The 13312-nt window shown below is 44.3% G+C and overlaps 1 protein-coding gene and 1 long non-coding RNA gene across 2 annotated transcripts in view; one reads left to right on the top strand and one right to left on the bottom strand.

Annotated features, from left to right (window-relative positions):
• Positions 1–10742, bottom strand: part of FRMD4A (FERM domain containing 4A) — a 619483-nt gene extending 608741 nt beyond the window's left edge. Inside the window, exons 1-2 of the mRNA XM_029955588.1 lie at positions 10672–10742; positions 9964–10053 (exon numbers count right to left, since the gene is read on the bottom strand). The gene's annotated coding sequence lies outside the window, so the exon portion shown is untranslated. The remainder of the gene's footprint in view (positions 1–9963; positions 10054–10671) is intronic.
• Positions 10743–10918: 176 nt separating this feature from the next.
• Positions 10919–12337, top strand: LOC115304960. Its single transcript, XR_003914689.1, has 2 exons — positions 10919–11001; positions 11378–12337. It is a non-coding gene; the product is annotated as an uncharacterized LOC115304960 (long non-coding RNA).
• Positions 12338–13312: the final 975 nt, after the last annotated feature.

Here is a 13312-nt window from a genome sequence, read left to right as displayed (position 1 = left end):
CTCAAACAGAATTGTTGAAGTCATTGAAAATAAGGGACGTCTCAAAAAAAAAAAAAAAAAACACTGTCATGGCCAAGAGGAGCCCAAGAAGACATGACAACCAAAGGTAATGTGATTCCCTGAATGAGAGCCTGCAGCAGAAAAGGGACATCAGGTAAAAATGAAGGGACTCTGAATGAAGTATGGATCTCAGTTGACTATGCATACATATCAAGGCGCCTGGGTGCCGGGTGGCTCAGTTGGTTAATCGGCCACCTTTGGCTCAGGTCATGACCTCAGGTTCGTGGGTTCAAGCCCCACGTCGGGCTCTGTGCTGACAGCTCAGAGCCTGGAGCCTGCTTTGGATTCTGCATCTCCCTCTCTTTCTCTGTTCCTCTCTAGCTTGCACTCTGTCTTCCTCTTCCTCCCTCTCTCTCTCTCTCAAAAATGAATAAACATTAAAAGAAAATTAAAAAAAAAAAAACTATGTATCAGTATTGATTTTGGCAACTGCACTATAATAATGTAAAACATTAATGATAGAGGAAACTCCATGTGGGACTATAAGAGAATTCTCTGTACTATCTTCTCAATTTGTCTATAAAGCTAAAACTATCTTAAAAATAAAAAGTTTATTGTAAAAAAAATAGATTTGTGAACATGGCAAAAACTTAGCCAGATATATTAATTATTATGGTGAATTGTTTTCATAACTAATGCTAAAAAGAGTTCCAATCCTGTCTGTAAAAATTCAAAATCAATAAGGTATTTTACAGACATGTGGTAATATGGATTCAGGTATTCCTTTCCTTCTGTAATCTGTGAAGATATCTAAGTAATTCTTGGTTCGAATTACCTAGATGATTATCTTAGTATGCCATGTTGCTTACATTTGTGAAGGGAGCCTATCTTTATAAAAATCCAAACAAAGAAAATAGCAATGCTGGTTTTAAAAAAATAGAATGACTCTCAAAAATAAATAAATGTAAAAAAATTGTTTTTATAAAGGGGCACCTGGGTCAATTAAATGTCAGACTTTGGTTCAAGTCATGATTTCACAGTTTGTGGGTTTGAGCCCCTTGTCGGGCTTTGTGCTGACAGCTCAGAGCCTGGAGCCTGTTTCACATTCTGTGTCTCATTCTCTCTCTGCCCCTCCCCCACTTGTGCTCTGCCTCTCCCTGGCTCTCAAATAAATGTAAAAAATTTTTGTTTAAATAGCATGATAAATATTTTTTCAGAACTGATAATCTCTTTGTAAAATATGGGACCGTTAGATTTTTCTCTTTGTAAACCTTGGTTTTTGTGCCGGATATTTACTTAAAGCAATGCATACTTCTACAAACAACAAATTATATGGCACATCTCATGGTATCAAGCCCAAGATCACCCTAGGGAACAGTGTCAGCCAGCCTAGTAATAACCACAAAGGTCACAGAGCTCTGGCCCTAAGTGCACCATTGCAACAGAGCAACAGTCAGCAGGTCCTGCAACTTGATAACAAATGATCAGTCCGTCACCTACCGTGGGAACTAACAGGGTCAGACCCTATCAGGTCAACAAGCTGAAGACAGACCACCGGAGCATGAAGCTGGCACCCTTTCCCCTTCACCCTGAGCTAATATCAAGATAGAAAAGTCAAGCTAAGAGCTGGAAGCAAAGAAAATTTTGAGTTTATAAACTGAGCATTATTATGGAGTTAAGACAAATCCTAACCTGCAATGCTCTGTGGCTGGATCTTGAAGGGTCGACTTCTGATTTTCCACAGGAGAACTGAAACCCAACATTCTCTAGCCATGTCTTTTAACATAAAAGAGGGAGCAAAGGGGTTTGGGAATGAACCCCCAAAGTTATTTCCAAAGATCTAGCTTCCAAAACCATGAGCAAACCACCAGTGGCTTGCTCTTTAAATGTTCTCATATTTTGAATATTTACTGATGTAAAAAGACAGCAACATTAGCTTTTCATAGGAAGATACTAATTATGTCTGTGAAAGTTCTCAGGAAAAAGTTTGCTTAAGAAGAATGAAAATATTGAGGCGTCTGGGTGGCTCAGTCAGTTAAGCATCCAACTCCTGATTTAGGCTCAGGTCATGATCTCGCGGCCTGTGAGTTCAAGTCCCGGAAGTGGGCTCTGTACTGACAGGGAGGAAGAAGCCTGGTTGGGATTCTCTCTCTCCCTCTTGTCTCTGCCCCTCCACTGCTCGCTTGCTCACTCGCTCTCTCTCAAAATAAACAAACATTTAGAAAGGTTTAAAAAAGAATACCGAACATTTTAGGGGTGAAACTAGTCAATAAATTCACTGTGTGCAATATAGGGAAATTTTCTATTACAGAATATTTCTTAAAACAAAACTATTCAAATAATATAGAAATTGGAGGAAGATTAACCCCAAAATATAAATAACTCAAGAGAAAAAAGCACAAAGCAGCTCTCCTCCTTCTCCCCTCAAGTGTCACACTGTCGTAGCAAAGTTGCCATTATGTGTCTTACTTCCATGTCATCTTCCTGGCTTTTGCTCGTGTTAAGTCCTGTCTTAGGGATGATTTCTCCCCGGGTCGCATAAGGGCAGGCCCAGTATTAATGTAGAATCTAAATACCGTGTCTCTACTTGAGAAGTAGTGAACCGGCAGGTCGCACCTCATACCTCCCCTCGGGGGCTCACAGGAGCGGCCTCAGAGACCCTGAGCCTGCCCTAAGGCGAGAGCAAAAGACCCCAGAGGAGAGAACAGGAAGGCAGTGGAAATATCTTCACACCCTATTTTTACTACAGGAAGAGTTTTTAAAGAATGAATTAAACCATGTCCGGTAAATTCCGCCTCCCCCTGTTAGGTTTCCCAAATGGAAACATAAATGCAACCTAATTAGACCCTTAAAAAATGCAAAGAATGTTCAACATAAAGTCATTAACACTAGATGCCCAAAAGGTCAGTATCTAGGTGGTAAATTATCAGAATCCTGCAGCCAATTACGGTGAGATGGTCTTAATCATGCAGTTAGCTTAATTACTAACAGTCCTATACACCATTTGTTCACACAGAATGAGAGAAAATACATAAATGTTGAGAATTCTAGTTACTAGAATTGTGTCTTTTGTTAGTAGCTGCTGTGGGGGTAGGTGTTGAGTATGTGAATGGAATGTGATCAAGACAAAGAATTTTTTATAATACTTATCCTCCTCTCTCATATTCCATCAAAGGGACCAAGTTAAGTCTTATTATGTCCCCATTATCTGCTCATCAGGGTCCTACATGGTCCTCCCAGGTTCACACACTTTCTAAAGAAGATTCGCCTTTCTTTTAGGACCTGCAAAGGGACAGCACCACCGAGTCTCCAAAATCTGTTCCCAGGACTTCATTTACATACTGGGTTGTCCAGGGAACACCACCGTAGCCCCTCTGCCTGGGAGGGAGAAGAGCGAAGAGCTCTGGGCAAGGGCATCTGTCAGTCAGGTGGGGTCCTGGCCCACTGCCCAGGACAAGTCCCTCGTCGCAGCTTTGAAGAGGAGGCATGAGTTGGTACCGCTGAGTTATCCGTCCTGGTGGTCCTCTGGAAATTTAAACAGCATCCTTTTTGCTGCTGCAGTCACCAGTGCTGTGCTTCAGAGGCCTTCTTATTCCCAGGGTTCAAGTACAACTCTTTAACCCAAACAAAAAAAGAAATACCGGCCTGAAGACCCAGAACTACTGGTAGCTTGGTAGACTTTCAGCAATGGGCTTATAAGAAATAAGTAACATAACTGATTTTTCTTTTTTGACTCACCCCTTTTTGTTGGTACGGATTTCTGTAGTGACAGGGAGATTCTAAGGGCACAGACAACGGGCAGCAATGAAAGGGACTAGAGCATCTTCAATGGGATTGGAAGCAACGACCTGAAATGAAAGCTATCTGTAATGCTGTCTCTGACTTCCCCGGGTTCTTAGGTGGTCAGTGCACTGACATTTTAGAATGAGGACAAGTTTAAGAGGCAAGGCAGCAAGAAGGAACCCTCGCCCTGAATTCACAAAGGTTCTGAAAGGAACAAGGCCCCTGGGGCAAAAGGGAGGCAGCAGAGCAAACTTCCAACTCAACAAGTCAGATGGCTTAATGACACCTCTATGTCTGGACTCAGAGGCTCAGAAAACATAGTGATGTTGCACAAAAATCCATCCAAGAAGATCAGCTTTCAAACGTCAGCGTGTGTTTATATCCCTTTTGTGACTGTAAAATCAATCCTAAGCAAAGTCTGCTGACGGCACCATGTCCCCAGAGCCCGGGTGACTCTCTGACCCTCAGATTCCATTGTTCGCCTGGTCCCCTCACACACGATCAGCATCAGGCAGTCATGCTGACCAGCATTGGGACCCCTGAGAATGTTCTCTTTCTGGGAACACCTCACTCCTTCCCTGACCTCCCTCCTTCTCAGCTGTACTGATCTCCTCTTGGAGCAGAAGTCCTGTTTTGCCAAAATAGTTACTTGTTACCACGCCTGTGGAGCCCTCCAGGCTGTTTTTCATTAGCGGAACCAAGGCTTCTGTCTTTGTTCTCCCACAGTTCCCTCAAGATGTTCATGCTTGGGGTGCCTGGGTGGCTCAGTCGGTTAAGCGTCCGGCTTCAGCTCAGGTCATGATCTCACGGTTCATGGGTTCAAGCCCCATGTCGGGCTCTGTGCTGACAGCTAGCTCAGAGACTGGAGCCTATTTTCGGATTCTGTGTCTCCCTCTCTCTCTGACCCTCCCCTGCTCACACTGTCTCTCTCTGCCTCTCAAAAATAAATAAAAACATAAAAAAAATTTTTAAGGATGCTCGTGCTCAAAGGTTTGCAAAATTAATAAACATATGACAAAATGGGCAACACACAATTCAGAAGAATCACCACTAGAATTTCAATCTCTGTGGCACCTGAGCATGATGAAAAGAACTTTTTGAACCTAGAATGCTTTTCCTGGGGGACTCATCAACTTCTGCAGACATCCACAGATTTATAATCAATGTTAGAAAGGTACTTGAGAGGCATACACCACAAAGGAACTTAAGGTACACTTTGCTTCCTGGGACATAAAACATAAATGGAACTAATTTTCTCTCTTTTACACTGAAATTTGACATTTTATGACTCATAACCGTAAATCACAATACAGTATCGTCTTCTCCCAATACAAACTTGAGTTTTCAGCAATTCAAGAAATTTCTCAATTCTCTCTCCAGACTACCAGAATTATGACTAATTCCTTATTACAACAAGCTCTTCTTAGATCAATTTTGTTGACTTTGCCATTGCACACTTTTGCACTCACTTGCTTCTTGTGTCCATGTAGAGTCCTAACCTGTTACCATTAAGTTATCATAGGTGGTGGTTTCACTTCCTTTTCTTCAAAAAAGAAATCAGAAAAGTATTCCTATTTGTCTAAACTTTAATAAATGCAAATTGGTGTATTCGATGCAAATAAAAGCTTTGTCTTCCATTTTCTTCTGATTATGTATAAATGGGTTCTTGTTCATAAAGATGTTTTAACACATGGACATATTCTCAGCTTATTTAAGCACTGAAATAACAAAGAGACTGATAGATTATAGACTAACATAAATACACATGATTGGAAGAGAGGGTGGACACATATTTGAGTTTTTATGGAGTATACATATATATTGTATATGTTATATTGCATGTTGTATATATTACATTGTGTGTTGTATATTACATGAAGAAAAAATTCCAATCAAGCTTGGAAGTGTTCTTACAAGTGGTGAGATAGGACTTAGGGACAAAAAAGAAGAACAACAGGTTTACCAGAGATGGATTACGCAGTCAGAAACAGAGAGGGGCTTACATTATAGGTTGGGGAGGGAACTAGGATAAGCCCTGTAGTCAGATGAATGAGTGATGATAAATGGGCACATAGAGGGAAGTCAGAGAAAACCAGTGCGTAGTCGTCTTAATTATGTTGACTAAAATCATTAACATTCAGTGCCAGTGAGTTAGTAGGAATCCATTTATTGTATATATTATTTCATTCATCTTTTTTAGCAGTTTCAAGAGAAACACCATTTATATACAGTGACGTACTCAATTATGAATATAGTTCATTTGCATACAGAGGAACCCTTTATTTATAGCTTAGTAAATTATATTCATGATAATTAAATATGAAGAGGCAGGGAGGGAGGGTGAGGGAGGGGAGGGAGGAGATCCCACAGACACATACACTGCAGGTTTAGATCCATCCTGTCAGAAGATATAGGAAGAAATATTACAGGACAAACAGAGAAATGAACTATTTTTTATATTGTTTTGGTTTTGTACTGAAATTTTCCCACAAAAGAATAATGAATTTCCCACCACTCCATGGTTTAAGAATACAGTCCCAAGGTATTTGAACCCCAGAAATCAAGACTTATCTTGCTTGGGAAGAGTTAACAAACTTTTAATTTTTTTAATTTTGAAAAAAATTTTTTAGTGTTTATTTGAGAGACAGAGAGAGAGGATGCACATGAGTCAGGGAGGGGCAGAGAGAGAGGAAGACACAGCTTCTGAAGCAGGCTCCACGCTCCCAGCTGTCAACACAGAGCCTGAAGCAGGGCTCAAACTCCCTAACCATGAGATCGTGACTTGAGCCAAAGTCGGATACTTAACCGACTGAGCCACCCAGGTGCCCCCAGTTTAAAAATTTTTTTTTTGTTTATTTATTATTGACAGAGTGCACAAACAGGGTAGGGGCAGAGAGAGAGGGGGACAAAGGATCAGTAGCAGAAGTAGGCTCTGCGTTGACAGCAGTGAGCCCAATGCGGGGCTCGAACTCACAAACGACAAGATCACGAACCCTGAGCCACCCACGCACCCAGCAGACTTGGGTTTTTAATGTAGGTTAAAGTACCTTTAATATGTAGGTGAAGTGTCCCTAGGAAAGAGAGGTGACTTGTCCAGAAAGGAAAGAGCTCTAAGGACTGGAAGAGAAAGGAAGGAAGGGAAGAAGAAGCATTAAAGCACTTTGCCTAAGTGAGGGGAACATGCCATCTGTCCCAGGCAGCTCCCGGAAGACAGGATGGCAGGAAGGCTGGACCCTGAGGCCACAGCGCTACCAGACACAGCCACGGACAAGCCCACAGTGGCTGGGGACACCGAGGCCACAGCCACGGACAAGCCCGCAGTGGCCGGGGAAGACCTCTGTGAGGCGCTCCCTGCAGCTCCCCCACTGCAGCAGGCTGGAGACAAGGGCAGCAAAGGGAGCACACGTAACCATGGCAACGATGGGGTCACTATCAGGATGCTTTGGTCATAAGCAACATAAGCAACGCTGGTGATTAAAAAAAGACAAGGGGTGTCTCACACAATTACAGAGAAAACTGAAAAGCCAGGTCTCGAAAAGGATAGAAATCAAGGCAGTTCAGGCTCTAGAGATCATCAGCAACGACCATTGTCCCTAGGACTCCACTATTAGGATGCTTTCGTTCCACCTGTTTGCTATTCAGATGTGGAGTATTTGCCTCCAATTCCAACTCCCAGAAAATGGAGTGTGATTGGCTGAGAGGGTCCGATGCCAATGCCTACCCTCTTTGGCCAAGGAAAAGCAGGACAGTGAGCTGACAATCCCACCCATCTCTCTGATGGAGAATCATCTCCCATATGAACAGGACAGACTGTTTGCTAAAAGAAAGGCGCATGCTAGCAAAACCGCAGGTGTCCACTCTGGATAGGGCCCTGTGAGCCAAGGAAAAGGCCCTCTGGTTTTTGCCACAGTCACATAGAGCCAAGGTTTTTTATAACATTTTTTAATGTTTATTTTTGAGAGACAGAGCATGAGTGGAGAGGGGCAGAGATACAGGGAGACACAGAATCTGAAGTAGCCTTCAGCTCTGAGCTGTCTGCACAGAGTCCGATGCGGGGCTCAAACTCATGGACCGTAAGATCATGACCTGAGCCAAAGTTGGAAGCTTAACCGACTGAGCCACCCAGAAGCCTCAGAGCCAGGATTTTTATATGATCCACTGTCCTATGGGGAGTCTCTAATGACTGGTGTTTGTTTTGTGACCTTCTGTAATAATGGCCTACTGAGCCAGTTTTCCCTCAATTTAGAATAATAAAGTAATGAGACATCTCTCAGACCCAAGCATAGCGGGGTGAATTCATTTCTACTGTAGCTGCTGGTGATTTTCCATTTCTCCACATCTACTCTGTGCCCTTCACTGATCCCTCAGGAAGCTAACCTGTATAGGCTGCATGTGGATTCTCTGCCCTCTGGTTTCTGGCTGCATTGGGTCAATGAGGGGTGAAAGGCTGCAGGGCAAGAAGAATACGAGCTTAAGGTATTGCTCTCCCGTCCCTCCCTGCTGGGTGGCCATGGAGTGGCTGCATGTTCAAATCGAAGGTCACGTCTCTGTACTCATCTCTGGTCAGGCAGCCTTCCCCTTACCACTGTTCCTCCCAGGATCTCAGATGGTGCCCTCCCCATGTTTCTTCAGAGGCCAAAACAGCTCCAAGTCACCCACAGGTGCTCCACCGTCCCTTGTTGTTGCCCCCATACCACACACACTTGATAAAAAGTCACTTTAGGGGCACCTGAACTCGGTTGAGCATCCGACTCTTGAATTCAACTCAGGCCATGATATCACAGTTCATGAGTTCATGCCCCACATGGGGCTCTGTGTGCTGACAGTGCAGAAGCTGCTTGCACCCCCCATAAAATAAACTTAAGAAAATCTAAAATCAAGTAAAAAAAGTCCCTTTAATTAACTCTTTACAGTTACTCCATCAGAATATTCCATCTCTTTCCTGCAGAACCCCGATTTATACAAACAGTAAAAACAAATTCAGGTTGAGGAATCAGAAAAGCAAGAGCCAGTGTGACTCAGTTAATCACACCCTGTTGTCCAATGCAAGTGCCAGGGCCGCCTCCTCCCGAGATTAAATGTGATCTGAGCAGCTGCAGCAGCAAATGTATATCTGGCAAAGAGCTTGGAAAAGATCAGAGTGAGCTTTCAAAGCAGCATGTTGTTCTTCAGGAGAGCACAGGGCCAAGAGTGACAAGAGCCCAGGAAAACCCACCTCTGAGCCTCACGCCAAAGCAATACAAATACAGGGTCAGCTTCTCTGCCATTTTCCCACCCGAAGACAGGGAAAGATGGCTGCTGGGTTTGGGCAGGACCACAGCCTCCTACTCCGCCTCACCAGCTCACATGGATGCCCACTGCCAGAGGCCAGCCACACACCCTCGGCTGCCATGGCTGTGCTAGGGTAATCTTGGAAGGCGTGTGCCTCACCACCATGACGGGAGAGAGTGGCCAGACCACACACATTACGTATGTGAGTGTCTGCCAGTGCCAATTAGCAGCATGTGTTGTTGGTCCTATTTCACAAGCGCCGACAGTCAGCCGCACCAGGAGAGGAGAATGCATCACCGATCAGAGGTAGATCTAGAGGCAGAATGCCACTCGGGGCTATTGTTAGAGCTGCAGCCAGTCCCAGGAATAGAACGGGGCGAACAAAAGTGAGGGCGAAGGGAAGCGGTGCCTGGAGGTTGCGAGAGCCGCTTTCTGCCTCCAGCACGTTGGGAAGACAGACAAAGCAACCGTCTGGGGGGTTTTTCCCACAGGCTGGGAAATAGCTACTCTACATTGTCAGAGCTTCTGAAACCAGAGTATGAATGTCACCTTCACGAAGGGCAGCCGAGAGTTAAATCTCAAAACCAAAGACTATCAGAGGGCAAGGAGTAAGCGGTAGGCAGAATTCGATAGGATGCCAAAGAAGAAACTCCACATAAGTTCAGAGAGAGCATCTCTCTGAGTTGGCCTGGGAGGTTTTCTCTTCCTGACACCAGCCAAGGCAGTAAAGAAATGTCCTCCCCCGCACCTCCACCCGGCAGATGCCACAAGCTGGCTCACTGGACATTCACTCCTGCTTCCTGAGTGCCTCCCTGCATGACAGACTGGAATTTCTCAGACCCTCCGGCATCCAGGTAAAGGAGGTTTGGACCCTCAACATATCTTTTTAGGGGACATAATTTAACCCACCTGGGTCCTTTTTCCTTTGTAAGGGAGGTTGCGGTTCACTCCAAAGCCTTACTGTGGTAATGGCCATGTCGTTTGTTGTTGCTGAGTTAACTGAAAAACATTTCAACGTTCACTCAGCGTCTCAATTTATCCTTTTGTTGCCTTTCAAACAACCCAGACCTTCCAAAGCCCCTATGCTATGCAAGAACTCTACACTGAAAACTAAAAATACAACACTGAGAGACTATTAAAAATTAAATGATTCAGGGAGCATGCTATGTTCATGAACTACAGGACATATTATAGACATCATTTTCCCCTAATGAATCTATGGATTTAATGCAATTCCAAACAAAACCCCCAGGATTCTTTCTTTTTCAGAAATTGACAAGCTGATCCTAAAGTTGTTATGTAAATACAAAAAGCCAAAAAGAGCAAAGGCAATCTTGAAGAAGGTGGACAAAGCTTCACAACTTCCACCCCTGGACATTAAGAGCTATTTAAAGCTATGATAATTAAGATAAAATAAAAATAGATGAGAAGCAAAAATAGGAAAACTAACCAATGGAGTAGAAGATCAAGACAGCGCCCTATATATATAGCCCCATGAAAACATTCTCATGACCTGGAATAGGCAAAGATGTCTTAAATAAGACACAAAAGATACAGACCATAAAGGGAGAATTGATAAATTGGACTGTATTAAATCTGCTCATCAAAAGGTATCACCTTTTCTAGATTCCTCTCATCCTTGGGCAGCATTTTGGCTGCTCCAGTCTGCTTGCATGGGTGAAGGCCTTCATCCCTGTAGGGATCTGAGCCCCAGGGCACCATGCCTTTGTCAGGCTGGGCTTGTCACAATTGTCTGTTTATAGTCATCACCAATTCTGAAGCACCAGGAGATACCTGGTGAATCCCCTGGGGTCCAGACACGCCCTTCCCCACCCCATTAAGTCAGCACAACCCTATCTCTTCATGATAATCAGCGTCAATGACCACTAGTGCAGTAACTCCTTTCCTGGCTGGACTCCGGCAGGAGGAGCTCCAAATGACCAGGAGGTAGCCATACCTTTAGTTTTAGTGGTATCCTTTCCAGGTGTGCCCCAGAAAGAGACCTTCCCCCTAAAAAGGGCTAAAGTTGTGGCAATACGAAGGGAATTCCCCAGTAGGCCACTGAGATGGACAGAGAGGGGACAGGTCTACATCCACGCCTGATGCTATTTTCCAAGGACAGGGCATCATATAATAATCACTGATTCGTCTTGAAGGAGATCACCCTTAACCTTCAGGATGTCACCTCCAAGCTGGTACCGTAGCTGCCACTTGAAAGGACCATACCAAAATTCGGGCTGGCAGTCTCTGGCAGATTCAGGAGAGCAGGACCAGTGGACCCTGGGTCACTTCCTTTGCAATAAACTTGGTCCTTTGTTCTCAGGTTACTCAAGATCCCAAGACACTACAACAGATACCAAGGAAGCCCTTGGAGAAGTGTAATGTCTGAGGCACCACAGGCAGCAAAGGCACACTCGTATCTGGAATAGATGTCCACGGCAACCCAGAAGAAGTATTGACAGTGTTCTACAAAAATATCCATGTTATAAAGGACTAAAAAAGGCTGTGGAAATGTTCTAGAAGCAGAAGACTAAAGAGGTAGGACAAGAAACACAACATGTGATCGTAGACAGGAGCCTATCCTGGAAGGGGCAGAGACTGTAAAGACCAACATTGGGATAATTGAGAAAACTGGAATGCAGACGGGAGGGTAGGTGCCAAGACCACATCAACATCAAATCTAGTGAGGTCAGTGTACACTTTTGTAGAGACGATTTTTATTCTGGGCAAACACATACTGAAACATTTACGGGCACAGTGATATAGGCAGCCTATTCTCAGATGAATCAGGAAAGAATAATATTATGAATACAGACAGAAGGGAAGGGGTAGAGAGAGGCAGAGATGAAGCAAAAGCCAACCAACAATGTGTGAATCACAGTCCAGAATATACAGGTGTTTTCTGTACTTTTTTTTGAATCTATTGTAGAAGTTCAAAATTATTACCAAATGATAGATGGATTAAGTCCTACCTGAGTGTAGTGAACACATCCTCATAGAGAACTTTCTACACTCCCCGTGCCTGGAGGCCTCCAGAGGCTGGAAGTCCGCAGGAAGGCTGACCTCCCCAGTTTGGATCCCTCAGCTGACTTGTGACTGTGCCTCCTGGCCCAGTTTCAAGAGAAAGAAATGCTGGGAACCCGCCCCCCACATACTCAGTTCATCTGCATCTTAAAGAGGAGCCACTTTTCCACAGCAGACTAATTAGATTTGTCTTTCCTGCGGTCATTACCAAGAGGTCATTGGAAGCTGAATAAATCAACACATTCTGATTTGCAATTTCCACCTCCGACTTAGAGCAATGTTTTACAAACCAACTCTGAAATACACACCCCTGTCACACCTCCAAGAATGAAGCCTGTCTCTCCATGGAGTCACAGCAATTGATGTGTGTGATTGGGTGTGAAACCGGAAATAGGCATTTGTCCCTAAGGACTGTCTGCATTAAAATGGGGTTCTCCACAATAACGCGGGTGCTGGGCTCCTCTCTGGAACTGAAGTTGTAATTCACTTTGCAGACAGCATGTTTACTCTAACAGGAGGGTACCCTTTTCCTAAAGCTGAGGCTGGCCTCAGGCACTGGCCTCCCCATGTGGAGGCTGGGTTCAAAGCCAAAGGAAATAAGGCAGAGAAGGACAGATACCGCACGTTTGCACTCATGGGTCTAACAGGAGAAACCTAACCGAGACAATGGGGAGGGGAAGGGGGAAAGAGTTGGGGAGAGAGGGGGACACAAACCATGAGAACCGAGAGCTGAAGGGGGAGAGGGGAGGAGGTGATGGTCGTGGAGGGGGGGCACTTGTGGGGAGAAGCACTGGATGTTATGTGGAAACCAATAAACTATTATTAAAAAAAAAAAAAAAAAAAAAGCCCAAGCCATCTGGATCTCACCAGGCCTCATCATTACCAGTGGAGCCTGAACTCTGCAGACTCCACTATCTTCTGTTGCATTTTTTTAATGTTTTATTTATTTTTGAGAGAGAGAGAGAATGAATGGGGGAGGGCCAGAGAAAGAAGGAGACACAGAATCCGAGGCAGGCTCCAGGCTCTGAGCTGTCAGCACAGAGCCCATCATGGGGCTCCAACTCACAAACAGTGAGATCATGACCTGAGCTGAAGTCAGACGCTTGACGGACTAAGCCACCCAAGTGCCCTTGTTGCATTTTCTTGAAGAAGATAATGTTCAGTATCATCCCCATCTGGTACAACACATCATGACTCTTTCCTACTGTCCAAATAACTTTGGACCTCAATTTTC

Source organism: Suricata suricatta, chromosome 10 (genome assembly GCF_006229205.1).
Source record: "Suricata suricatta isolate VVHF042 chromosome 10, meerkat_22Aug2017_6uvM2_HiC, whole genome shotgun sequence".
Taxonomy (NCBI): domain Eukaryota; kingdom Metazoa; phylum Chordata; class Mammalia; order Carnivora; family Herpestidae; genus Suricata; species Suricata suricatta.
The sequence above is the reverse complement of the archived record's forward strand: the minus strand, read 5'-3'. Positions and strand labels throughout refer to the sequence as shown.